The following is a 16,409-nucleotide window of genomic DNA, read 5'->3' on the forward strand; positions in this document are numbered from 1 at the left end:
TGTCCTGTCCAGTCTATCTGGTTGTTGCCTGAAGGACCCACCATCCCAGAACTTGCCCTGCACATAGAAGACAGCTCTCTAAGCATCCTCACAAATCATTGCAGGAGGCCAATCAAGCTGTGAAGCCTGGGGCAAGAGATGCTGGCTGTAGGACATACAGTGTAGCACCCAGAAAACTGCTTCCTAGGGAAGAGGGAACATTAGGAACCACGTAAATGGGGGATTTACTAGGCCCAAAGTGCATGCCCAAGACAAGACATATGTACAGAAAGGATCAGAGAGGCCCCTATACTTTGACCTAATGTTTTTCTCTAAACTCATTGCATGGATAAACTCTCAAGGAGAGCCCTTACACAGGTCAATTGGCAAAAGACCAGGGAAGGCCTGAGATTGTTTCCTTCTTTTTGTTAACTCCTGGCATTCTAGGAAAGCTCAGTCATAACACTACTTTGGATATAAACTTAAGGAACAGACACTTCAGTCTGAATTCAAGCAATAAAACATTAAAGAACCTAATGATTTCAACAAAACATACAAAGAAACAGGAAGTGATGACATTAAAGCATTAGAAACCATAAATGAGGAGTCCAGACCTGGGATATATCAGACAAAGGCTTTAAAAAATGGTCCTAATTAAGCTCAAAGAGCTAAAGTAAAACTCAGACAGAGAACTAAAGGAAATTAGGGAAATGATAGATGAACACAAAGAGAATATCAATCCAGAGATGGAAATTATGAAAAGGAATCTATCACTTCCAGAAATAGAACTATGGGAAGCATTGATCTACTCTGGGCAGTAAGAATATACAAACAAAGAAAAAATATTATTGAGAAAGATTTATAAGACTTGCCTATCTTTATATTTAGAAAAATAGCACAATAAAATACTCATTCTTGATTTCTTTCTAATCTGAAGATGAAGCTAGCGGCTATCACTAGGAAAAACTTTGAATTATTTCCCAGAAGTGGGGAGATATTTCCCCTGAATCATTCATTGTCCCCCATTCACTATAGAGAAGCCTATGCAAGAAACTCTGTCTAGATTGGTCTTCAACCCTTAAGAGTCTCAAAACTGTATAATCAGTAGACTCCAAGCCAAAAGTGTTTTAGCATCTGCTCAATCTACATCCTTAAGAAAAGAGAAAAGGGTGGCTCCTGGCTGTGCTATTTTGTTTCAAGCTAAAGTCATGGATAAGATTGAAAAAAACCAGAGAGGAACACAAAATTTAAGGCCTTAGGAATCTATATTAATTAGATATGCAAGGAATTTGTCATTAACTAATATTCCTTAAGAATTATGGAATTCTTAGGTGAATTCTATGGTGAAGCAGGCAAGGAGTTTTTCTCTCCTGCTCTGGTATAGATATAAATGGTTCCTCTGGTATATCCAATCAAAATGAAAAGCCAATTGATTTTATTATTTTTTTAAGGCATCCCCTTTAATAGCGTGGGATGGATTTTAAATCAGCCCTTTAAAGGACAAAAAAATTAGTTGAGAAACCTAAACTACAATTTGAACTATATGTAGTTTATTAATAGATCATCTACTCCATAAACATGTAAGGGAAATTCCAGATAATATACAGGTATAATTATTTATGATTCTAGTGCTAAATTCTTATTCCCCCTCATTGGCATAACTCTTAGCCAGCAATTCTTTCATGTACACATTCATTCATCATGTAGGTATTCAACAGTTCCTTTTTGCACAGCATTTTGCCAAGGCAGTTGGGGTATTAGTTTTGCCCTGGTCTCCCCCTGCTCCGTTGGTTCTTCCATCACACTGTCATTTTGTTCTGTTCCTGGTGCATGCACCCCTAGCCACTGACCAAAAATCTTGCTAATGTTCAAAGCTCAGAGAACTATGAGTCCCTCTGTCTGCAATAAATTAATGCCCGATCCTTAAACAACACAGAGTTCAAGAAATGGCTGGTCACTGCTCTTACTATTTTGTGTTATTTTGGCTCTTAATTGGTGCTTGCATCAGGGTTCTCCAGAGAAATAAAACCAACAGGAGAATATAAATAGGTGGAAAGATTAGACAGATGATAGATAGATAGATAGATAGATAGATAGATAGATAGATAGATAGACAGACAGACAGACAGACAGACAGATGTAGATAGACAGAAAGAGAGTAAATAAGCTGGAAACTTGATGATGGCAATGTTGAATTCCCAGGGGAAGCCGTAAGTTGGGAATTCTAATGAAGGTGATGATAAATTCCCCAGGAGAAGGGGGCTGACTGAAATGCAGATAAATTTTCTTCTTTCAAACTGCTGAAATTCTCAATTCTCCTTTTAGAGCCTCCAACTGACCAGATGAAGACTCATCTCATTGCTGAAGGCAATCTCCTTTGTTGATTGTAGATGTGATTAGCCATAGATGCAATCAACTGACTAATGATTTAAATCCACAAATTCCCTCATAGTAACAATTGGACCAGTGCTGGCTTGTCCAAACAACTGGACATCATAACCCAGCCAAGTTGACACATGAAAGTAGCCATCACAGTACAACACAAATGCATTCAATGCTGGAAATGCAGACAGTGAGACATTCAAGCACAACTCTGCAAATGCTCAGGAGTGCTTACAAATGTCTTGAAGTGGCCTCCTGCTCTTCCTAATGCTACCTGCAAAACTCTCCACCATATGCAAAATACATTTTCCTCTCGAGTTGTACTAGTCTATTATGTAAATGCCTCCTTCTCCCCTCACCAAGTACAGAAGCTCTGGTTTTGCCTGTTTCTGATAAAAGTCTGCCATACTTGCAGATGTAAGGATGTAGCTGATTAACTCTCTCAGATCAGTGGTTCTTAAAATAAGATTCCTGGATGAGCAGAATCAACATCCCTAGGGATAGAAATGCATATAATCAATTCAGATAATAATAGAATTCAGAACTATTGAATCAAACTCTGTGGCAAGGCCCAGCAATCTATGGCAGTCCCAGGGAATTCTGGTGCGTGCACAAGTTTGGGATCCATTGCCTCAGACTATTACCTTTTTAAAACCTAAACCAAACAAAATCCTGAGGTACAGAAGTACATTTGAGCTTTTGTCTGAAGTCTTCCCTAATTCTTCACTTTGAATCCAGAGGAAGTTAACCTCTATCATCAACAAACTCAATCACAGGCCAATCCATGTTCTGAGATAAACAGATTTCAACCTTGTCTTTCGGGAATCATATTACAGAGGATAAATGAGACAAAGCATCCCCTCTGTCCTGCAGTGATATTAGGGAGAAACTTAAAACTCCAGATAAGTAGGAGGAAAACTTCAAAAAATAAATAGGTCAGGTAATCATTTATAGAATCTCAATAATAAACTTAAAAGATGGATGACTATACAAAGTGTCTCTGTTTGCTTTTGTGGTGTTTTAACCAAATACTTAGCACATTTCATATATTCACAAAAGCATAAATCCACCAACTTTTCAGAAAATTGCTACTTGTATCTTGTTTCTACACAAGCTATCATTTTTTGAACTACTTTGTGTCCAGGACATGGCGGCTTCCCAACAAAGAAGAAGGCTTTAAGACAGTGGCTCACCTTAACTCTGACTTGCCTAGCATTCTCACCTTCCTTGCAACGTGTTGGTCCCAAGCCCAATACCCATAGTGGATGCATCCATATAAGACGTTGGCTCTGGATGACTTCTGCCACCAGCATTGTACGCTGACATCACTTTGAACACCACTAGAGTAGTATTCCAAGTGTAAGTTTTTCTTTCTTCAGGAGTTTGTGTTGCTCACAAACGAACAGCATTTCCTAGAAACAGTCCCAGCATAGAAGAATTTGTCTGCTTGGTATAGTTGGCGATGAAGTTTCTCTTTACCCAGGAAACAGTGAGCCAAAAGGCCAATTATTTTCAAGGTCTCTCTGGAAAAGAATCTGGTGGCCTTCACTTGGGAAAACTCTCTGCTCTGGTATGGAGCTACCTTCCCCTCTGCCTTGGCTACAGGAAATGGCATACAGAAGGTACATGCCTTTCCCAGCCATTGCCTAAGGAGGCATAACTCACAACCTAGCTGAATGTACACCCTATAAGGAGCACACATGCACACACACACACACACGTGCGCAGTTATCTATCCTTGTGCCCTCTCTACCGTGTGGTCTGTGACTTAGTACTTGAATTGCCATGTACAGAAACTCCACTCTGTGTCTTCTGCTATGGTGTGTCCTGGACCTGGCCACTCAGTTATACCAACTGTGAGGCCAGCATGAGACAGGCGCAGAGTGTGAAGGCCACCATGTTTCCCTCACAGACATGCCTAACTTGACTTCAAATTCTTGCCTGAAAGCAGGAGTCAGCAAACTTCTTCTATAAAGGGCCAGATGGAAAATACCTAAGATTTTGTGACTCATACAGTCTCTGTTTCAACAACTCAACTCTGGCATTGTAGTACAAAGGCAGCCATGGGCAACAGTAAACAAGTGAGTGTCCCTATGTTCCAATAAAACTCCATTTCCAAAAACAGCTAGGGGCGCAGGCGCAGATGAGTTTCCTCGCAGAGGGATGTGACTGTCAAGCTGTCTGGCCGCGGTGGCTTGGGTGCGCGCCCTCTGGGAGGTTTTATTATGAATTAAACCAGTATGCTTTCATTTCTCCAGGGTAAACACCTACAAGAGGAATTACTGGATATGAACAGAAGTACAAGAGAGACTTCAGAAAAAAAAGAAAGAGAGACATAACAAATGGATGCCTATCTTACGTCTCCTACAAATGCCATCTACAATTTAATGAAACTTCTTAAAAATTGTCAAGTTCAAAAGAAAAGAAAGGGGGAGGTGCAAGGGTAGTTCAGTGGTAGAATTCCCATCTGCCATGAGGGAGGCTGGGATTCAATTCCCGGCCCATGCACTGCCCCAAAAAACCAAACAAGCAAAAATTCAACAAATGGTGTTGCAATAATGGGATACTCACATGGAAAAACAATGAAATATGACCCCCGCCAAACAGCATACAAAAAAAAAAAAAAAAAGAAAAAGAAAAGATGGGAAAATTCTGAATCCAGAGACTACAAGAGATGAATCAAGGCAGTAAGGGAGGGTAAACTTGAGTTGACACTTCAGAAAGCCCAAAGGGGTTTTTTAATCCCAAATAAAATCTTTAAGAATTAAGCCTGAGGTTCAAACTTCTGCACAGGAACAGGAGGTGAAGAGCTGGAACTAGGACACTGTTTAGTCTTAGAAAAGAAATGATAAGGGAGCTTGCAAGTTTCATGTTCTTTTTTGGGGGGGGGGGGCTCACCCATGACACTTGGAAACTGTGCCTTCACCTGAGAACGTGGGATATAGTTATCCAATTTTATATCACATTTCTGTGATGCAGAAATGCTAAGCTAAGAAATTAACTTAAAAACTGTCCCAGAAAAAAGACATACATAAGCAAAAAAAAAAAAAGTTGGCATGGTTATAATAATATCAGACAGTAGACTTCAAGACAAAGTGATTGCCAGAGATAAAGAGGGACTTAATATAATCATAAAAGAGCAGTTCATTAGGAATGCATATGCATGTGTAGGCTCATCAGAAATATATATGCTGGTGTGAACCTATTACAGAAGCACTAAATTTCATGAAGCAAAAAGTAACAAAAAAAGAGATCAATAGATAGATCCACAGTCATGGTTGGAAATCCATAATCAGCTTGATAATCAATAGAATCTGTAGGCAAGAAATTCAGAATAAAAATGATAAGAACAACACTATTAATCAGCATGATCTACTTGATATTTAAAGAATAATATATCCCCTAGCTGAAAAAGTACACTCTTTTCATGTACTTGGGCATTCTCCAAATACTCTGTTTGACCATAATATGTCTTAATACATTCCAAAAAATATTGTACAGTATGTTCTTTAACCACAAGAGACATAAATTCAAAAACAATAGTAATAAGAAGTCTAGAAAGTTGCCTAGTACTTGGAAATTGAATAACACAGTTCAGAATAACCAGTTAGTCAAGGAAGGAATCCTAAGGGAAATCAGAAAATGTTTTGAACTGAATGAAAATGACAGCATGCCAAAATTTGAGGGATGCAATTGAAGTAGTGTTTGGAGGGACATTTATAGCTTTAAATGCCTATGTTAGAAGAGAAGAAAGGTTTAAAATCAATGATTTGGGTGTTCTTTTATTATTTTTTCCTTGGAGTTACAAAAATGTTCTAAAATTGCTTATAGTATGAATGCCCAACTATATGATGATACTGTGAACCATTGCTTGTATATTTTGGGTGGATTATTTGATGTATGAATATATCTCTACAATAATAAAATTGTATTTAAAAAGATAAGAGCAATGGAGAAAAAAGTCAGTGATTTAAGTTTCTACCTTAAAAAATTTGAAAAAGAAGAGATAACCAAATACAAGGTAAGTAGAAGAAAAAGGTAAGGATAGAAATCAATGAAGTAGAAAACAGGAAGATGATAAAGAAAATGAACAAACCCAAAAGTTGTTTGAGAAGATTTTAGAAACTGATAAATCGTTAATAACGATTAAGAGAAAACACAATCACCAATGTTAGAAAGGAAAATGAAGTATATTATGAACAACTCTATGCCAACAAATTTGATAACTTGGATGAAATAAACAAATTCCTTGAAAAGCACAGCTTCCCAAAATTGAGTTAAGAAGAAATAGAAAGACTGAATCGCTCTGTATCTATTAAAGAAATTTAATTCTTATTAAAGAAAGAGAGTCCTACAAAGCAAAATTGGTTCAATACTATTGAAAGTCCTATAACTCGGCCAGAATTAAAAGTAGCAACACTGTATTGGACATTCAACCTGGGGCACAGGAAATTCCCTTTTATGAAAAAGATACCTTCCCCCCCACTGAAATAAGCTCAAAACAAAAATTACATATCAACAATGAAATGAGCCATCATGGAAGAGTCAGCAGAGTAAAGAAATAAGAAAGTTTGTATCCACAAGAACTGCATATGATATGACAATGTGAAAGAGAATATGATGTAAATGTTTAAAATAAAGAGCTAATAAGTAAAAATCCATAACAAAAGCGTAATGTAAAAAAGGGATTAGCAAATTTTAAAAAGAAACAAAGGGAATTTCTAGAAATAAAAAATCTAAATGAAAGAATGGAGAGCTTAATCATTAAGAACAGTGAACATCACTGAACAGCTGAAAATTATTGAACTTAAAGCTATATCTGACAGTATTACTCAGAATGCAGCACAGAGAGATAAGAGAAATTAAGAGACATGGAAGAAAATGAAAAGGCCCAATACACATCTAATGAAAGTCATTAACAGAGAAAAATAGAAAAGGGAGAGGTTTTATCTGGAGACAAAATGGCTTTGAACTTTCCATAATTGAAGAAAGTCATATTTCTGGATAAGGAGTCAAAATAAGTATTAAGTAGGACAGCAGTTGAAATACTTAGGCACATCATGATGATAGTGCAGAATAACATAGACAAAGAAATCCTTACAAAGGAAAAATAAACCAGAAACGGCATGCTACTTAGAGGAATGATGACTAGACAGGCACAGGAAATGTCAAAAGACAATAATATAACATCTTCAAAATAATGGAGGAAAAATAGCAATCAAGAATGCGACAAAGGGCTGGCCTCGGTGGCTCAGCAGGTAAGAGTGCTTGCCTGCCATGCCCGAGGACCTGGGTTCGATTCCCAGTACCTGCCCATGTAAAAAAAAAAAAGAATGCGACAAAATAGACACATTTTCAGACAAAACCAGAGGGTTCTTTCATGGCCTCACTGAAAGAATTTCTAAAGGGTGTACAACAGCAAGAGGTAAATTAAACCCAGAAGGAAATAATGAGATCAAACAAATTTGGTGAACTAGGAAACTAGTAAATATATTGGAAAGTCTCAGTGAGCATTTACTAAGTACTAATGATTAATTTGGATGGCATTTCAAAACAAGTTAAATCAAGAGCAGCAGACAACAATAGAAAGAATGTATTTAAATTGTTCTAAGGACTTTTTATTCTCAAAAAGAAGGTTCTACTTCAGTTTAGGTGAAAGATGCAAGTTAAATATTTAAGGGTAATCTCTAAAAGTAAAGGAATACACAAACAGCAAAGAAAAAGAAGATAAACTGGGCTCCATCAAAATTACAAACTTTTTTGCACCGAGGAACTTCACCATGAAAGCAAAAAGACAACTTGGAGAATGGGAGAAAATATTTGGAAACCACATGTCCAATAAGGGTTCACTATCCACGATATATAAAGAGATCCTACAACTCAACAACAAAAAGAAAAACAACACAATTAGAAATTGGGCAAAAGACCTGAATTTTACATTTCTCTAAAAAAGATTTATAAATGGCCAATAAGCTCATGGAAAGATGCTTAACATCATTAGCTATTACAGAAATGCAAGTCAAAACTACAATGAGATACCATTTAAAACCCACTAGAATAGCTACTGTCAAAAAAATGGAAAATTACAAATGTCAGAGAGCATGTGGAAAATAAGAACACTTGTTCATTGTCAATGAGAATGTAAAATGGTGAAGTCTCCATGAAAAAAATGTGGTGATCCTCAGAAATTTAAGTATAGAATTACCACTTGACCTGACAATCCCACTTCTAGGTATATATACCCCGAAGAATTGAAAGTACAGCAGTGTTTATAGTGGCATTATTCACAGTTGTCAAAAGATGGAAGTAACCTAAGCATTGGCTAAATGAATGGATAAACACATGTGGTATGTGCATACAATGGGATACTATTCAGCTGTAAAAAGGAATGAAGTTCTTAATCAATCCGATAACATGAATGAATCCTGAAGACATCATATGGAATGAAATAAGCCAAACACAAAAGGACAAGTACTGTATGATCTCACTCACCTGAAATAATTAGAATAAGCACATTCATAAGAGTCAGAAACTAGAATATAGGTTACCAGGGCCAGGGTGGGATTGGAACGGGGAGTTAATGCTTCATCTGATAGAATTTGTTTGGGGTGATAGAAATGTGTTAGTAATAGAAAGTGGTGATGGTGAACACAACTTGATGAGTATAATTAACACCACTGAATTATGTACTTGAATGTGGTTTTAAAAGGGGAAATTTTAGATTGTATATATATTACTAGAATAAATTTTTTTTAAAAAAGCAATAGGATGTACAGCACAAACAATGAACCCTAAGTTAAACTATGGACTAATAGTACAATTAATTATGTTCTTTCATCAATTATAACCAAGGTACCACACTAATGAAAAGTTAGGGAAAACTGCATGTGGGGTTGTACATATGGCAATCTGTACTTTCTGTATGATTTTTCTGTTGACTTACAACTTCTCTAAAATACATATATATATTTGTATATTTGTATATATAAGTGGTTTCTAGTGAGCTTTTCCTACCAAAAAAACAAAAGGAAGGGAGGGAGCCAGGTTTTGCCCATGGACCACAGTTTGCCTATTTTAGAGCAGCACTGTCCAATAGAACTTTCTGAGATGAAAGGAATTATCTTTATCTTATTATCCAGTATGGGAACCACTAGCCATGCATGGCTATTGAGGACTTGAAATGTGGTGAGTATGGCTGAAGAACTGAATTTTTCATTGTATTTAATTATAATTAATTTATTTAATTAAATAGCCAATGTCATGAACGGCTCCCACATTGAGCAGCACAGCTCCAAGTGTGGCTCTGAGAGTCTCTGTGCCTGCCACCCTTTGCAGCAGGTCAGCATGTCTTTCGAAATTTCCATTAGAACCATTTCCGTGTGAGTATAGGGGCTAATTTTCAAATGTAACTTCTTCTATCTTTAATACGTTTTTTTAAAACCCAAAGGAGATTTGCTCCTCCTGACAGACAAAATAGCTGCATCGTTTTATTTAAAAGAGAAAATCTTAGTTTGAGGCTTTAAGAGGCTAAAAGTGACAGGCCCAGAAAACACTTTTTTAAAAAGACGTTACTTTTTAAGTGGCCAAATAGGCTTTAAAAATATTTGTAAAAAAATGTTTTTTTCCTAGGCTAAAGATCCCTCATGATGTTTTTCAACTCAGAATGCACTTTTACTGCTCGATTCTAAATCACTGATAATAGAGCTTTATAAAAGGCAATTCTGACAGCCCTGTAAAGGCAGAGCACTAAGCAGACAGTGTTCGGCTCAGAGAAAGTTGATTACTGCGACCTCCATGCAGAGAGAAGAGAGCAAGGCCTGTGGATTTGAACAACTGTATTGAATCCCAACTCTGCCACTGGCCAACCATATGTCCTTTGCCAAGGCTGTGATCCGCAAGCTGATTTCAGGTTTTTCCTCTCGAAATTGGAGGCAATGGCACTTAGCTCACAGAATGCTTGTAAGCATTAAATTAGGCCATGTATGAGAAATACAATGATTAATAAGGACAGCTGATATCTTCTGCCACCATCAAGGGCTAAAGACCTTTATGTGTATTAACACATTTCATCCTTGCAAGGGCCCTTCGAGTTACATACCTCATTACTGTACTATCATTACCTCCACTTTCCTCGCAAATGGGGAACCTCAAGGGACAGAAGGCCACAAGCTTCTGATTGATGGAGCCAAGATCTGAATGCAGACACTGTGACTCCAGGGTCCAGGCTCTTAATCACTATCCTACAGTGCCCCTCTATGGCTCTTCCATGAATAACAACCACCTCCCTGTCGAGAAAGTTGAAGGTCAGGTAACTGTTGACTCCTGCCCAAGGACTTGGCTGCAAAACGATCACTAGCCACGTTGGAGAGTGGTCAAGAATTCACCCCAAAGGCCCTCCACAAAACCTTTCACCCCCACACCTCCCCATCTCAACCAGGAAATCAGGTGCAAGGACACCCTCAGGCTATTACGACCTCTAGTCCCCAGGAGCTGGGAGTCAATGAGGAGGCAAGGCAAATAAAAGTGTCACCCTCTGAAAAATATAATTCCCCAGTTACCAAGGGCACTGGGCTACACAAGAAGCTATGTGGGGTAGAGGGAAATGGTTAAAACTAATCCTGAAAGAGTCTTGGGAGACTTGAATTTGCGTGTGTGTGTTGATAAAGATGCTGGGCTTTTAGAGTCAAATAGACCAGGCTTAAATTATTGCTCTAATACTTATGATATGTATAACCTTACACAAGTTATTTACTCTGTCTTAGCCTTGGGTTCCTCACCTACAAAATGAGCAAATAAGATTGTCAAGAGAATCAAAAGAGATCATTAATTTAAAGCATTTAGCATGTGATTGGAGCATAGAAAACAGTTGACAAATTGTCGATAATATCATTCATGATTTTGGGTTCCGATTCTGTCAGTCAAGATATTATAGCTGTAAGGCAGTGTTAAAAAATCTGAAAGCACTCCACATCTTCATTCTTGTCACTGAAATGGATGTTGACCAGGAAAGAGCCTAAGAAACAACCACGCAAATTTAGAACCATCCAAATTTACCTCCAGGTTGACACAGAGCAACAATTTGAAGCTATTGCAGATGAGCCCATGTCTGACCAGTGCTACTGTACTGATAGCCTGTCCCTAGTTCCCATCTTGTCTCAATATCACAGAGACCAATGTTGGCACAAAATTAAAAGTTGGAGGTGGGGGTAAGAGGATGAAAAGGATTCATCCCTTCCCCTGAATTTCTATCAATCCCTGCCCTATTTTTTCATCTGGGCAGTATGTGCTGTTTTTTTTTCTTTCAATATTATGTATAGGGCTCTGCAGTCATAGATCTAATTATAGCAGATTGCTCTGCAATATGGAAATTCTGAGACCAGCACTGTTAAAGACTTTGTTTTGCTGCCGTCCACATTCCACTGGTTCTATCACCCATTCCCTGATTCATCCCAAAGGAGAAATGCAGGAAGACTACTGGCTCAAGGGAAAAAAGCTGCAGCAACTTGAGAGTCACTCAGACCTAGGTCTGCATCGTGGCTGCTTTCACTACTTGACCTGTGATACTGAGCAAATTACTTGATTGCTCTGAAACTCAGTAACTCCTTCAGCATGCTAGTTAGCACACAGAGGAGTTTGGGTAACTGGAGACTGATACACAGCGGGGCCGCAGTGCATGCTCATTGCCTCCTCCCCCTGTCCTCACTGACACCCCCATCACCCTGGCTCCCCATGCAGGCAGAGTCAAGCTCTTTGCTGTTTCCATGGGTGGCAGCCAGGACCCGCTCAGGCGCTCACAACGCTGAACACCTTTCAGCCTGCCAGAGGGAAAACTGTATTCCATTTCAGATTTTGAATATTTTCATCACATATTTCAATATTTAGTTTTTCACAATGAAATATTTGTGCTAGGGTGGTAGTCGTAGGACCTTTACAGAGGTTTTACTATCCATGCCATTGTCTAAAGTAACAAGGTTTGATCTGTTTTACTTTGCTTTGACATCCACTAGTGCCCTAGACACAGTAAATTTTTAATACTTTTTTTTACTAAATTGAACCGAATTTCTGCCCTTCAAGGGGTGTGCGTTCTAATAAGACTGTTCATTAGAGATGGTAAGCGCGTGAGAGAAATGGTCAATAGGTAATAAAGACAGGCACATACCCCTGGGCTCTGCTGATCTGCTCGACAGCAGCAAAGGCAGCAGGTAGAATACAGAGTGTGCTGGTTTGAAAGGATTTATGTACTCTAGAAAAGCCATGTTTTAATCCTAATCAATCTTGTGGGAGCAACCATTTCTTTTAATCCCTATTCAATAATGTAGGTTACAAACTTGATTAGGTTATCTCCACGGAGATGTGACTCGCCCAATTGTGGATATTAATCTTGTATTAGAGGGAGATGTGACTCCACCCATTCCAGGTGGGCCCTGATTACTTTACTGGAACCCTTTAAAAGAGGAAGCATTTTGGAAAAAGCTTCAGAATGATGAGAGAAAGATAAGGGAGAGCCATAAGCAGAGATAAGCAGAGCCACCAAGCAGAGAACCCATGCCGCCAGAGACCTTTGGAGATGAAGAAGAAATACGTCCCCGGGGGAGCTTCATGAAACAAGAAGCCTGGAGAGAAAGCTAGCAGACATTGCCATGTTCGCCATGTAACTTTCTGGAAAGCTGAGAGAGAAACCTTGAACTTCATTGGTCTTTCCTGAGTGAAGGTAACCTCTTGTTGGCGCCTATATTTGAACATTTTAAAAATAGACTTGCTTTAATTGGGACATTTTCATGGCTTTAGAACTGTAAACTAGCAACTTAATAAATTCCCCTCTTAAAAGGCCATTCCATTTCTGGTATATTGCATTCCAGCAGCTAGCAAACCAGAACACAGGGCAAGTGAGTATGATGGTTAGCAGCTTCAGGCATTAAATGACAACACATTCCATGAAGGCAAAAACCTTCCTGCTTTTCTGGATTCCAGATTCCCTTTAAATTACAGCTGAAATATCATGCTCCCCAACCACTATGTTTATATATTTAATCAAAAAGCCAGGGGTGGATTTAAATTGAGTTTACCTGTTGTTTGTTCATTTAGCTGCCCAAGCGCTACTATAACATTTACTTCTGAGGAAAGTAACTTTTTAACATCAACTAAACAGTAGCCTAGGATGATAGACTGAGTCTGACAATTTAACAGAAATAAGTGTGCAGTCCTACCTGAGGGTTCAAGGAGTAGTGCTCAATGCAAGTCCAGGTTGAGGTGGACATGTCTTAATAACATGATGTAGAAGGCTTAGAAATTCTGTTAACAAGGAACTCAAGTTGTTAGCAATGGGGTGGGGCTGCCACAACAAGCTAATCCAACCTTACGTGATTAAATCTTTGATGAATGAAGTGACTGCCATCTGTATTGTGACACTGATCACACCTGGACTGCTGCTCTCAGAAACCGTTGTCACAGCCTAAAAGGAATATCAACAAACTGGAATGCTTTAAGGAAAGTTGTTCCAAAATGGTGAAAGGGCTCAAAGTCATGTTCAATGAGAAACAAATCAGGAATTCAGGATGTTTAGCTCAGACTGAGACAACGTGGGATGGGATAGGTGTTTGCAAATTGTGTCTTAGCTACCACGAGGGATCGGACAATTTGCTAGTTCAAGGATGTCTACTGGATAGGAGAAGATATTTCGGCACACTCTAGTCTGACCTTCTCTTACAACTGGCTGCGGAGAAGAGATACTTCTGGCAGTGGAGCACGGGGCCAAACAGGCAGTCTGGGGGAAATGGAAAGACCAGCATCCAGACTTCTTGTTTCAGGTCCTGTGCCTGCCCTCTCCACGAAGACATGCAGCACATATTCCTTCACTTGCATCAGTTCTTCAACAATAATGACCACTGAGTAAGACCTCTTTTCATCTACTACTTTCGTCTGTCCAAACCTCTCCAACAATCAATAGAACAGTCTCCATGCATGTAATTAACCTAAAACCCTGTTTACCAACAGCTTCTAAAATGGCTGCCAATGAGTCCTGCCTCCCGGCATTTGTGCCTCTGCGTAATCTTCCCTCCCTTTAATGTAGGCTGGACCTACGCCTACTACTAGCAACTACTACTCCTAACTAGTAAATACAATTTCTATCGTCCCTTCCAATACTAGGTCACAAAAAGACTGTGGCTTCTGCTTTGGGTGCTCTCTCTCACATTATGTCCCCCTTCCTAGCCTGCTCTGAGGAAAGCCAGCTGCCATGCTCTGAGCTTCCCTATGGAGAGGCCCACATGGCAAGGAACTGAGGGAGGTCTCTGGCCAACGGTCAGGGAAGAATGGAGGCCTTCAACCCAACTGAATCCTGCCAATATCCATACAAGAGAGCTTGGGAGTAGATCCTTCTCAAGTTGAGCCTTCAGATGAGACTGCAGCTCCATGAGAGACCTTGAGCCAGAATTACCCAAGTAAACTCCACCTGTATTTCTGGCCTACAGAAATTGTGACATAATAGATGTTTGTCATTTTAAGCCATTACATTTTGATACACAGTAATTAAACACCTAATAAAACAAATGGGAAAATATAAGCTTGATTTAAGAAAGCTCTGAGTACCCCACCTAAGGAACCAGCCACTAATTTTATCAACTTTGGTGTCTCTGATTCAATCAGCCACCAAGAAACTCTTTTTTTGAACTGGGGAATATTTAGTGGGGGAGATGTTCTCTTGGTTGCTAAATTTACAAGTGTTTCTTTGAAGGGTTCACAGCAAGTGAAATAGTGATTCCAAACTCTGGAAGCTTTTATAAAATACTGACTCCCACACCCCTCTTACAAAAATGTTGATTTATTAATCAGTCTGGAGTGACCCTGGATAGGGCCTGGGCATTGTTTTTGTTTGTTTGTTTGTTTGTTTTTATGCTCCCCTGGGTCTGAAATGGGGGTCTGAAATGGGGGTTTGTGCTTTTTACCATGTGATATGGTGCTGAGTTGTGGAGTTGGAGGTAGATATACTAATAAAGGTGAGTATGATGGGACTGAGAGGTAAGACCATTGATATATTATTATTTTTTTTTTGCATGGGCAGGCACCAGGACTCAAACCCGGGTCTCCAGCACGGCAGATGAGAACTCTGCCACTGAGCCACTGTTGCCCGCCCTTTTTGTTGTTGTTGTTGTTTTGGTTTTGTTTGTTTGTTTAGTTGATTTATTTTTTAAATGCTGTTTTTGAAGCTTTTCATTATGCCTGGGTAGAATCACCCTCTTCTCCCAGCATTGACACTTGCTCTCACCCTCTGGGGCCCAGCACCCTGACTTGCCACACCCTAGAACAAGGGTTCTGAACCCCATTTTCCTGCTATACTGCTGTCAGGAGTCTGAAAGTAATTTGTCACCAACAATAAAGTACTGGTTTAAGAACATATGTCAGTCTGATGCAGGAATGAGAAGTCACTCTAGGTGTTTTAAGTAGAAAAGGATTTAATGCAGGTGTTTCTGAAAACCATTGCATAAAGAAGCAGGTTCTAGATTGAGCTCCCAGAAATGACTCCCAGAACATATAGAACTCACCCAAAAGAGAAGCTTCTGTCTCTGAGGGTACCACTTGATCTGTAAATTTATTTTCAGCAACCAACAATCCCATATGGCCACAGATGCTGTCACAACTGCATAAAGAATTTGAAGAATGGACACTGGAACACTAATGAAGAAAAACTCCCATCTAAATGATGGTACTTTCCATCAAAGACATCCGAAAGGTGACAAGATGAACTCTTTTCCTGTCTGAATTCTAAATTGTATGCTAAGTATATTCCCATTGGTGGACCCTATGTTCCATCCAGAATCTCACTGCAAGGAGATCTTGGAAATGTAGTTTTGGGCCCTTCATTCTCTCTAACTAGAAGAGAATCAACTAAAGATTTAGTGATGCACAGTATCCAGCACAGAATGTAGACTGGAAAAAAAAAAAAAGAATGGATTCAATGTTATTCCTGCAATAGCCTTGCTATGCTTTTCTCAACTTGCAGAGAATAGTTTGGAGTTACAATCAAGAAGCAGAGAACTGCACCTAGGATG

This window comes from Tamandua tetradactyla, chromosome 4 (assembly GCF_023851605.1).
Source record: "Tamandua tetradactyla isolate mTamTet1 chromosome 4, mTamTet1.pri, whole genome shotgun sequence".
Lineage (NCBI taxonomy): Eukaryota > Metazoa > Chordata > Mammalia > Pilosa > Myrmecophagidae > Tamandua > Tamandua tetradactyla.